A 13,102-nucleotide genomic window follows, 5' to 3' on the forward strand; every position below is an offset into this window, starting at 1 on the left:
AGCCCTCAGCAGCAGTGGGACCATCACAGATTGGCTGACCCTGAGGAACTGCAGACCACTCGAAAGTATGAGGAGAAGGGAGAGAAAACAGCATAGGGCTGGCCACAGACCCAGGAAACCAGTGACAGAGAACTGAGAGTTGTCAAGGAAATCGGTGAGGGGAGCTGGCCATCGCTCCCTACCCAGTAACTTCTGCTTCCCTGTAGAAGTGACAGAAATACAAGAGCAAACAAGAGACACCCAGGGGCACAGAAACATACGCTCCATTCAGATGGCCTCACTCTGGACATCCCGTGTGCCCTCAGGATTCTACGACTAGAGGTGTCCTTGAGACCGTGCCATCCTAAAGAATTGGATTGGAGAAATGGGTCAAAGGTGATTCTGGGACCATGGAAAAGGGGGGAAGGGTATGTGTTTAAATCACAGCAAAAAGTTGAGCGGCTGTCGAGTGAATGAGAAGACAATGAAGGCTTCAAGTGTTCTCATCCCCGGCTAGGGGCGATGAGCGCACAGCCTGCAGGAGAAAACACAACGGGTCCAACATGCAGGAGAGGCTCGGGTATGTCCTGCGTGGTGCTCTATGAGGAGATGTATTTCGTGTGTGTTCATTTGTTTTGTTTTTAGTTTGGGGCTTTGTTTGTTTGTTTGTTTGTTTGTTTTTAGTGAAACTGACAATTCTCAGAGAAGCTGTGAGGGAAGCAGAATCTGGTCCCCCAGATGGAAAGGCAGGAGCCGCACCGGGAGATGTGTGGGAGTGAGAAGAGAGGAACAAGGTGCAAGTTGGAGGGTGGGGGAGGCCGGATGGGCAAAGAGGACAGGTGTGTGCTGGAAATAGCCAGTACAAATAGAAATCAAGGGGTCCTGGGTGTTCTGGCAAAAGCACTGAGTAAGACCTACCTTTGACTTGTAGCAACAAGGAAAGTGAATCTGGGACCCCAAGATGGAAGGAGTCTTGTGCAGGAATGCAGAGCCTTCCACCCAGGCTTGAAATTGCAGGATGGAGACTGGCCCCAGCCTCCTCATTCATGGTCGATGCAACGTAAAAATAACAAAGGAAAAAAATTATCATTTTTAGCACTATTATAAACCTCATTGACTACACACCAAGACTTAATAGGGTTTTCTGGAGACAATTATTTGATGGATTTAGGTATTCAGACCTTGCCCCCCTACAATGTACAAACTATAAGAGAAGGTATTTTGCAAGGTATCTATCAAATTCAAAGTATTCTTTTTTTCATATTAGAATACATTCTGGATGCAAATATTAAAATAGAGACAGGGGTGCCTGGGTGGTTTGTGGGTTGGGGCCCTGCTGTGGGGCTCTGCACAGAAAACAGTAGAGCCTACTTAGGCTTCTCTCTCCCCATCTCTCTCTGCACTTCCCCCAGTTGCAAGCACTTTCTCTCTCAAAAGTAAGTAAATAAACCTCCTGGGTGGCTCTGCAGGTAAAGCGTCCGACTTCAGCTCAGGTCATGATCCCATGGCTTGTGGATTCGAGCCCCGCGTCGGGCTCTGTGCTGACGGCTCAGAGACTGGAGCCTGCTTCCCATTCTGTGTCTCCGTCTCTTTGCCCTTCCCCCATATGACTCCATCTCCCAAAAATAAATATTTTTTTAAATTTTTAAGTAAATAAACGTTTAAAATAAAAAAAGTAAAATAGAGACAAAGACGCAGATGAAAAAATTTTAAAACACCGAAGACCAAAAACTTTCCATGAAGGCAAAAAAAAAATTGTGAGTACTTTGCATTTGTTTGTTTGTTCTTTCTGTTTGCCTAAGTACTTTCAAAGCATTAAAACGTCATTACTCAGGACCACATTTTCTAGATGGGTGGTAAGAAAATCCTCTAGTATGGAAGCTAGAGTAAACCGTCTTGGTTTGATTGGTAGTAAGATATATTTAAAACAAAAGCTAGGTGAGTTACTTTTAGTTATTACATGTTATGCCAAATACACATAAAGTATTTTTTTAGCTGTTCCCAAAACGAAAGGCAAAATATACTGGAATAACTTAATTCCTGCAATAAACAAAGGATATAAGATACAAAAACAACTCTAAAATAGCAGGGAAAATGAACTCATTTTAAAATAGGTCTTTAGCAGGTATAATGAAGAAGATAAATTTGAACAATTAGGAACTAATGCAGACTTTGTAAAAATTGCTATTTTCAAAGAGTAAGTGAAAAAATGGTCGGAAAACATGGACATATATTAAGCAATAGGTCTGAATGACAAATGCCCTAGGCTATTAAGGAAATTAGTCAAGAAACTTAATTAACTTACAATGATTTTTCAAAACTCTTATAATGGATTGGATACTGGCAACATGGCACCCATCTTCAGAAAAAGATGAAAAAGAATGAGCTCAGAAATTAACGGGTGGTAATTTTTCCACTAATCATATTAATCACCAGTAAAATCATAGAATACAGCTCATGACAAAAAGATGTTGGCACCAGAATCATAACAATCATGAAATCCTGAAAAAGAAAACACAAAACAAAACAAACTTTAATCTTTTCCCCTCAATACCACTGAAATACAGAGGGGGGAAAATGAAATTGACAGTGACTATTGAATATGTATTCTTTAAAATAATTTTGGAATGTGAGAAATCAAACATTCACCTGCCAAATGACTTTTAATTGACTTATTCAGAAGTTCAGCTATGTAAAATGAAATGTCATTGGTGAGGGAAACTGATCATTAATCTTCACATAAAAGAAGTCTCTAGGGAGGGGTCGCAGTAGTTGACCAGTCTATGCCCTATACTCAAGATGTCAAGACTGAACATTGTGAAATTTGGTTATGTCTCAACACTGAGAGCAATTTTCCGATTTAAACGTTCATTGCATTGGGAATTTGTGGTTAGCGTTGGTATGGGTGGAAAGAGAGTGAATCTAAAAACCTCAAAGCCAGGGGAAAAAAAATAGCTTTAAATGAGAAAATTGGAGACAAGTATTTGAGAGGAAACAAAGTCTTTAATGAAGATAAATGGGTGGATAAAAGCAAGTAATCAGTGAAAGAAGGATGTTCCCCAGCCAGTGGCAATCCTAATGAATTATTCACTAGAACCAGGCGAGGGCCTGCTGGGAGCTGTCCTCTCCTCACTATGTGGTTACCAGCAAAGGCAATGGCTGCACCGAGACCTGACTGCCTCCAAGCGGGGCCCAGCCTTCAGGGGAGTCAGACTGTGGCAGGTTTGGGGGGATGACCTTCATGTCGTTGACGTAGACAGTAGCCTATGTCCACATACTTAACCAGAACATTAGACACAGATGGTCCGGACTGATAAACACAGTTTTAAATCACATCCTTGTGAGGTTCAAGACTAATAGTAACTTTCTTCCCATCTCCAAACAATGCAAAGTAGACTCTCTCCACAAAACAAAATGAAACAAACCCCAGTTGCAAAATAGAGATGATTTTTTGCAAGACCTACTTAACACGGTGAGAAGATCAGTTACATAAGATAACATGTGCTAAAGTTATTCATAAATTTTATGTGCCATATGCATCTGTTACGATCCCCACATTCTGGCTAGATCATATTTGTACCCGTCCCCAAAGTATGAACATGTACATGGACCCATTTAACAAACATTTATCGTGCCTCTCAATACTGTGCTACTATAACAGGTTCAAGGATAGCGTGATAAACAGTTCTCTGCCCTCTAACTTCCCAAGGGGGAGAGTGATATTGCAACACAATGGATCTAATTTTTAAAAAAAAAAATTAATTGATTTTTGAGAGAGAGAGAGAGAGAGAGAGTGAGCAGGGGAGGGGCAGAGAGAGAGGGGGACAGAGGATCCGAAGCGGGCTCTGTGATGATAGCAGAGAGAGAAGTCGGATGCTTAACCGACAGAGCCACACAGGTGCCCTGAATTTTTTTAATGGGTGTCCGTGGGAGGCACACTTATTCCAGTTTTGGGTCAAGGAAGACTTCCTGGAGGAAGTGATATCAAAGATAAGAATTCATGTATACATGAAATTTAGAGAAGTAAGAGAGGTTTTGAGGAAGGAGCATAACCCACCCAGAATAAACAACACATCAAAGACCTGGAGGAGACATTCACTGAAGATTTCTGAAGCTGCACACAGTCCAGTTGAGATAAACTGAATAGTGTAGCCCTGAATGTAAGGAGAGATGAGACTGGGAAAGTTTATAGAAACCAAATCTTGAATGGTCTTATACAGCATGGACTTTAGAGATTCTGGACTTTTTCCAGTGGGTGAAAGCAGGTGTTGAGGGTTTTAAGCAGGCTATGGCATGATCAGATTAGCAGTATTAAGGACTGGACTAAGGATTTAAATTAGAATTGTTGCAGCAACCCAGATGAAATATCAGAGCAAAATGTTCATAAAGTTCTACTGGAACACAACCACATTCACTTACATATCGCTTATGTCTGCTTCAGCACAACAATGTCAGGGCTGGATATCATGACAGAGACTGTTCGTCCCCCAAAGCTGAAAATATTTACCATCAGGTACTGACCAAACATCTTTGCCACCCTTTGATCTAAGGAAAAAACTGTTAGGAATGGAGAGAAGGAGAAGGCATTGCAGAAATAACAAAGAGCTAAAACTGATAGGTTGTGACTGATTAAACATGGAGCAGGAAGAAAAGTCAAAGATGTCTAATGTGGGTTGAGTGAATAGGTGATAAATAAATAAGCTATAGGGGCGTCTGGGTGGCTCAGTTGGTTGGGCGTCCGACTTCGGCTCAGATCATGATCTCACGGTTTGTGGGTTCGAGCTCCGCATTGGGCTCCGTTCTGACAGCTCGGAGCCTGAAGCCTGCTTTGGATTCTGTGTCTCCTTCTCTCTGCCCCTCCCCCACTCGTGCTCTGTCTCTCTCTGTCTCTCAAAAATAAATCAATGTAAAATAAATAAATAAATTAAATAAGCTATATATAATAACATATTTATAAATGTTCAACTGTGAGGAAGGAATCATGCTCTCTGATAATCACACATCAGGGTAGAATACACATACTATAGAATCTTCAACCTACAAAAATGTTCATTCATATGGTTCAACACATAAATGTAATAGACCAGTATTTTATTTTGAATCAAAGTTGGAATGAATATTATTTTCCAAATATAGATGAACTTGTGCTTTCAAACCTGATTTTGTTTTTCTTGATTGAGTCTCATAGCTATTTGTGGCATTAACTATGCATCTTGGGCAAATCCTTTCAAGTCTCAGTGTTCTCGTTTGGAAAATCACTACTTCTATCACCCCAACATCTAAAGGTTCACACATTAATGATTCTGTACCATGATGTTTTCAATTAATTTGCAACAGAGGAAAAGAGCCGAAAGATGGTTGAGGTGGCCGTAAATCTGAGAAATAAAACATTGAGAGAGGGAGCCATATTTTAAGGGAGAGATTACCGAGCTAAAAAAGGGAAAGTTCCAGACTAGATGCTTGGGAGGCATGTGTCCAGTCTAGTCTTCCCCTGGACTGGATACAGGCAATGGTTAGCTGGTTTATACTTTTAAAAGGAAGAATATGGAAGCCTTTTTAGTGGCCTATTTCCGGACTTTCTAGTATTTCTAATGCCATGATGATTCATCTCTATTGAGAAACTCAGTATAATTACTGATTTGTTTCTCTGTCTTTATGGTGTAGAATCAGTCATTGTAGTTGTTTTGTCAACTGACTAAGGGGGTATATTGGAAAGATTGAGTCAGTCCACTACGATATAAACCTTGGTAAGCCACTTCGCTTTTTGATGTTCTAGAGACACTTCTGAAAGTTTTCTCTGTCTTACTTTTTCCTTTGCAAGTCCTGATGGGTGGAGAGAGAAGGGAAGGATATGTTGTGGTATGATACACACGGTTGATTCCAAAGGCAGTATTTGTCTTTCAGAAGAGGAGATTGAAGTGAAAGTTGCATATACGTAGGTAGTATAAGGGTTATATTGTCTATTACTTCAGCACTTAGGCATTTGCATTTAAAACCAAGAGCACAAATATTCTGAGTCAGGATCAATTTTTCTGTGAATCAGTTGGGTAGATCCAGAGCCAAGACACTGGCAGCCAAGGTACCTGTTAAAGGAGATGATAAATTGAGTCCTTAAGTCCTTGGCAGAGGAGCTGACTTGGAGATATGAGATAAGAAAATGAGTTTGCAACAGAATCTCTAATGATTCGTTGGGATGGAAATCAGAAGGTCTTCTGTAGTCTTGATTACATTTTTTTATGATCTTGGCAACTTATTTGGTACATCAGCATATTTTACAACTTTTCCCCCCCTTGATCCCTTCACGAACGTCTTTTGCTTGAACGAGCAGTAAATAACAAGGAGAACTAGGGACAATTAACTATTATTGTAGCCCTATGACTAATGAAAACTCGTACATTGCACTTTGGGGGGAAATGTACTTATTAACATGCCTGTGGGGGGTAGGTTAATGTTGCTCTTTTAACTTTGCTTAGGAGAAACCGAAGTAGAATAACTTGCCCAAGGTTAGCCGGCTGTGGCAGTCAGAATTCCTTGAGCAGGTTTCTTCCCAGCAATGGCCGGTGAAGAAAGTCAAGGGGACCCGCAGCATCCTCCGGCAACGCCCCATACTCGAGCCACAGGACTCATCTCTGCACTGCAAAACACCACTGGCTCACCAAAAAATGTACGTATAAACTAAAAAAAAAAAAAAGAAAGAAAGAAATCACATCTTGACACTCCCAAATCTTTTCACATGCACTCACACATTGATTTAATCAATCATTTTTGAGGATTTTTGAACCCAAGAAAAACTCCACGACCCAAAGAAGAAAGTTTTAATAGTGATGTGCCAATTGGCAGGTTGGGGTGCGAGTCCATTGGCCATCAAATCGCGCTGTCAGTTATTCTTTATTAATTCGACCAAAATTGATCGAACACCTGCTGGGTAGCTCAGTGTTGCTATAGCGCAAACCTTAATGGAGTCCTGTGCTTACATGACATGGAAAAAAGGATTTCATTCTCTAGTTAAGGGTTAGCTACCAGAAAATCGGAACAGGGGTTTCACTTGATTAGATTTTCTTGACTGGTTCTGGCAACAATCTGAAGCGGAGAGGAGGGGAGAAGCTGGGTGAGTAGCCCTTTTCTGAGAGAGAGAGAGAGAGAGAGAGAGATGGTGAGAACTTGAACTTGGAGAGATGAAGACGGATTATGAGAGACATCAGTGTTCACAGGACAAGGAGGCAGGGAGGCCTGAGTGACAGGATGTGGGAGGCAAAAGAAAGAGGAGGTCTAGGGTGACTTCTGGGTTTTCCAGCTTGGAGAACATGGTTGGAAGGTTGGTGCCATTTGGTGAGATTGGAATCACACGAGGGAAATCAGGTGAGTGCTGGGTGGGGTGCAGTAGATACAGGGATGGAAACGGCTTTACATTGAAATATGTGCAGTTTGGATAACTGCGGATGTCTAAGAAATAATTTCCAATAGGCAGTTTGATATACGGGTCTAAACCCCAAGGCTCAATCTGTGTAACATAAAGATTTGATAGTCATGCGGGAGTGGGCACTCACGTACCGTGGCTGACCTTGATTTTTCACCCAGCCAGGACATGATCCTCAGTGAAGGTTATCATCTTTAGAACTGAAAAACTGAACATGGTCATTCATTCGCTCTTTGACTTTGTTTTTAATTTTTTTTTTAAGCTGTGAAGAAATCGAATGATCTTAGCAAGTACTGTGGAAAATACACAGTCAAATATCAACAAGTGCCTAATAAACTCTGATATATTTTTTATGTGTAACTTGTAGATGCTTCCCGGTCTTTCCTCTATTTCTAATGGTTTCCCTGAGTATTTTTGACATTTGCCCTCTGCCTCATGGGAATCGTTAAGATAAAGTGACTTGTAAGCTGCAGAGCGTTACACGAAAGTAAAAAATTTGAATGGTTGTAATGATGAAGATGATGAGACTTTATATACTTTATAGACTTTATAAATCATTTAACACAATGTCTTCACGCCACAAATATCCAATCGATATTATTTGTCTTAACCCATTTCAATGGACCCAAGTACTTCCGGCATCTCCAGCACAACAAAACTAAACTGGCACTAATAATCAAATTACTAGTTGTAAGAAATCAATTCTAAAAATTCCATTCGCTTTGCATTGATTTGCCCTTGACAGTATTTTAAGGGTTTCCTTCTGGTGCCGTTATTTCTGTTTAGTGCACCAAGATGAGGCTTTTTATTTTTAATACGAGACTTGTTCGTTGGAATTTGTCTACTGAAATGCACCCAAAGTCGCTTGATATTAAGTTTTGAAAAGTAAAATTAAAAATGAAGAATTTAAGCTGAATTCTGATAGATCTCTTCCAGTTTAGCCCCAAAGTACTTCTTTAAAGTAAACAAGCTGTCATTTGTCTACAATTCAGAAAGAAACGGCAGTTCAGTCAACTACATACAAATAGCGACACCAAGTGGTGCCATTTGGGAAATGTTTTTAGACTTTTTTAAACATCTGAAATTACCTGAGAAAATGGTTGTCAGTGACCAACTTAGTCTGTAATTTGGCTCTGAAATGGATGGAGTTTTTCAACTATAATTACAACCATTGCTTCTATATTGAAAACTTGTCTCCAGCCCAGACTCAGAGTCAAATAAAAAAATTCCATAGGGACAACCATGATTAAATGAGCATAATTAGTTCTGTTTGTCGTTTTGGAAATAAGGACGAGACAGGTGTTGTGCATTCTGCAGAGGTAGCTGCTGCCCCTAATGATGAGAGATACTGATGGGAAGGTTAATTGAGTAATGTCAAATCCTTCTTTGCTGCCTATTAGGCATATGATTTGCAGCCCATTATTTAAAATCTCTCAGCGAGGTTTTTTCTCATCTCTAAAATGGGGATAACTAAACTTATTGGTATGAGGGGAGACTGGCTACAGAAGGATATGTTATCACTATTAGATAGATGAGCTCCTCTCAATACCTTTACCAGGGGACCCCCTGCAAACTCCTCCAGGTTGCAAGGTGCTCCCTGGGAGGGTAGGTGATGGCAAGAAGCCGAGCAGAAACACCTGGGCGGGTTTGACCAATAGCCACAATGCGAACACGTGAAGCAGCAAGGAATGTAAATCAAACGACGGGCTCCACTATAGTCGAACTGTTGTGTGCAAGTGAAAGGGAATGGGAAGCAAAGAGCATCAAGAATAGTGAGGGGACAGACCATAAAAGGCCACATCACTTGAACAAGGTCGGATTTTATCACGAAGGCACTGAAAAGTGGGGAACGGTATGAATGTATTTGCTTGCATAAATCATGACCCTAATAGTGTAAGGACTAGACTCAGGAGAGGGTGGATAATAAGCCTGGAGCAGAGGAACCAGGGAAGGGTTGGGGGCGTGGCAGGCGTGCATGGGCGGGGCGTTTAATTGATTGATTATGGGGGTACTAGAGAGGTGGAAACCAGGGACGGTGCCCAGCTTTCTCCTGGTGTGCGTTGGCGGACGCTATTCTATACCTGGGGAAGGAGGCGCCGAAACAGCTCTCTCTTGCTTTTTCTAAAGGCCAAAGTCTCAAGTCCTAGAGCAAGACTCAGAACGGGCCATGGGAAAGGAGGGGCTGCGAGCGCCAGAGACTCTCCTGTAGCTCTCTGCCTTCCCATTCTCCCGCACCCAGAATTGAGGGGCTTAATTCTTGGGTTAATTCACTTAACCCAAAACTGTTTAATAAACTGCTCTAATGTGTAAGGCAATATGCTGGGTGCTGGGCAAGGCATACAAACTCTCCAGGTCTCAGATTCCATAGAGCTGGGGTCGTGTTTAGAGTATTCCTAAAATCGCTCCCCATTCAAATACTGAATCTCTGTGATTGCCCAATAAATCCCTTCTTAAACACTTGTCACCCTTACCAATGACAAAATTTATTTCTTGCGCTCATCACCCATAGTATTTCTCTCCGCTATCTACCTACAGGTAAGAACATGATCCTTCCTTCAATCTCCCCTTCAGAGCAGAAGTATCAGAGGTTGTGGGTTTTCTAGAACAATCCTGATTTCAAACCTATTTCTCAGACAACACGCTTGCCCCGATTCAGGATCTGGGGGCGATGATCTAAGTGGAGGCAGTTAGAATGCTTTCCTTATGCACCTCCCGGAAGGCTCTGTGACCCACGGAGTCGGCACGGCCTCTCCCCCCCCACCACGCTCCACTGGCCAGCTGTGCCGCTCGGGAAGGGATAACCGGGTCAGCTGTCCCTTCTGCCTCCAGGCCCGGGACCCCCAGGCCTCTATCGGGGAAGATACACGTGGGATCTGTTGAATATAAATAAGCTTACTTCCAAACAGCAGCACTAAAGCAACAGCAGCCCCCGAGCCCCAGGCGGGTTTTCTCCTCCAAATCCTGGTCCTCTAATTGAACGCTGCTCTATTTATGGGGAAGAGGAGACTGCCCAGAGACCTTGATTAGCACGTGAGCAGGCTTGCCAGAACCTCCTTCTCTGTCAGGAGCAGCAGCCCCGGAGGACTGTTAGCAAAGGCCTTCATTCTGTCGGGAGAAACTTCAAAGGCCCCAAATGAGGAGAGACGTGTCACTGGAAAATGTCGAAATGACAAATAGCAATATTTCCGCTGACAAAAGATAAAGATGAAACAAATGTTAGAACAGAAAACATGATTTTATTTTGCCATGCTCTCACTGGAAACTGTCATCAAAGTCTTTAACTGAAATGAAAAAGGTGTCGAAATAACAAGCACACCAGAGCCAACTTAGATTTCTAACCACGGAAAGTCATCTTCGAAATAACAAAAGCTTACAAAGTAATGAAAAATCTCAACGAAGAAAGTAAAGCTTACGGCCCCAAATAGTCTCGTGCTGTGTGTTTATTAGACAGCGCGAGAGCTGGGAGATACTTAGGGATCTTCTGGGCAAACCCTTTCTCGTTACCAAGGGGGAGACTCTGAACCCAAAGGCCTCTAAATAACTTGCTCAAGGTCGTGCAACTAGTTAGTGGCGTCCGAATTGCTAGCAACTGCTTCCTCTCCAAGCACACAGCCAATCTCTGAAGTCTTCTGGCTGCAAATCCAATCCATCTTTGCCCAGTTATTGAGGCTCCCTGATCTGGGCTGAAGGTCAAGGTCACCAGACGCCGGGGCTTAGTATTGGTCTCACTGTCTTTGATCCACGCTGTACCGTGCTCGTTGAGCACAGACTTGCCCAGACAGACCCAGTATTCTGAGGCAGCAGATACTGAAGGAGAGAGGTGGTTCCCGCTGGCTCCCTCTCTCCCACCTTCCCGCTACAGGGTGATCGGCAATCTAGAACTGTCCTCTGGAGAATCACTAATAGTGTGAGCTTTTTTGTAAAGAAATGTTTAAAATCTGGCCTGAGAGAGAAGAGGATTTTAGTATGGATACTGGAGTCCAAGAGCAGAATTCATCTTCGTCTGAGATTTGAGAGAGAATTAAGGTAGGAGGCAGGAGGGTAGAGTTGGTGGTTAACGGGGCAACCATGCCAAGCTTCTCTGCCTGTACGCCCTCTGGCACAGACGCAGGTTGACTTGCTTTTCCAGAAAACATGAGGCATCTCAATTAAGCATGCTTTTGGAAGGGAGGCCTATTGAGGAGATAGAGTTACCTATACCTATACACAATAGTAGAAATGATGTAAGTGAGTTGCCTACACCAAGAATCGAAACTTTTCATTACTAGACAGGAATGGGCAAGCCTTACAAGGAGCTTTGAAGAATATCATTGGTTTACTCTCCAAAGAACGATACTGATACTCAGAAGAGTTGACCTGGAGGAAACAATTTAAGCAAGAACATTTAAAAATTCCAATTAGTATTCGTAGCTAACTCAAGAACTCATCATACACGCTCACAAACACCCACACCCACACACAGACTGATACAAAAAAGAAATCATCAAAAGGCAAGAAAGTATGCTTATGAAATTTAAGACATAATTCCCCCCCCCAAAAAAAAATTAAGAGAAGGACTAAGAGAAAATATTCAGGAAATCTCTCTGGATTTAAGAATGGAAAAGTTGAGCTGTCCGTGATCAATTCAGAGGGCTCAGCTGTAGATGCTCATACGTTCTAGCCAGTAAGATAGGAAAGGAAGAAATAATCAAATCAATTGTACCACATTTTGTCAATTCTAAAATGATCTCAGCTCTAAAACATTATTATTTCACGTATCGCCAAGGAAATAAAGGCTGTGCCAATCGCATTATGAGACAATACTTTATTTCACTTGAATTTTTATTTTATAAATATGTAAAGAGTTCTTTTAGCTGTACTTAGATGTATGTTTTATTATATTTTATTCTTTTTCATATGTAAAATTAAATATTTGCAAAATAAATTTCAAAATAACCTTGAAACCAGTTCAGAAACTGTCTCAATAGTTATGGGGCTGAAAAGCATAGATGTTCATGTTTTTTGTGGGTTTTTTTTTTGTCCAAGTATTATTTATTGTGCCATCAGGAAATGTGGTATGTGGGCATTACCAGACATGTGAGCAGACAGAGCACTAGTGTCTCTAGGAATTTTTTTGCAAACTGCTGGCACCCTTTCTGCAAGCTTTGATGCTGGTGAGTGATGGGTAATCCTATAGCATAGCTTCTTCTCAGGTTCTATAAATCATGGCTGGTGCTTTGCAACAGAATAGGGAATTTTACCCCGTCCTCTAAACCTAAGGATTTGCTTCTCTAAGATCAAATTTCACATCACTATTCTAGCTTAATAATTTTTGGCATTCACAATAATTTTTTAGCGCCAAATGATAATATGATCTTCAAAAATGAATGGCAACTATAGTCAACATAAAGATGTACAAAAATGGGTCTTAGTGTGAAGTATGGTGTAATATTGAGCTTTTTCACTGAGTTTTTACTGTTTTTTCCATGTTATTTGTCCAGTAGTGAAAGGGGCACATTGAAAATATTTTTGTCTTTTAATAGGGAAGTTACGGGGCGCCTGGGTGGCGCAGTCGGTTGGGCGTCCGACTTCAGCCAGGTCACGATCTCGCGGTCCGTGAGTTCGAGCCCCGCGTCAGGCTCTGGGCTGATGGCTCAGAGCCTGGAGCCTGTTTCCGATTCTGTGTCTCCCTATCTCTCTGCCCCTTCCCCATTCATGCTCTGTCTC

The sequence above is a fragment of the Panthera uncia genome (assembly GCF_023721935.1).
Source record: "Panthera uncia isolate 11264 chromosome D3 unlocalized genomic scaffold, Puncia_PCG_1.0 HiC_scaffold_8, whole genome shotgun sequence".
NCBI classification, from domain to species: domain Eukaryota; kingdom Metazoa; phylum Chordata; class Mammalia; order Carnivora; family Felidae; genus Panthera; species Panthera uncia.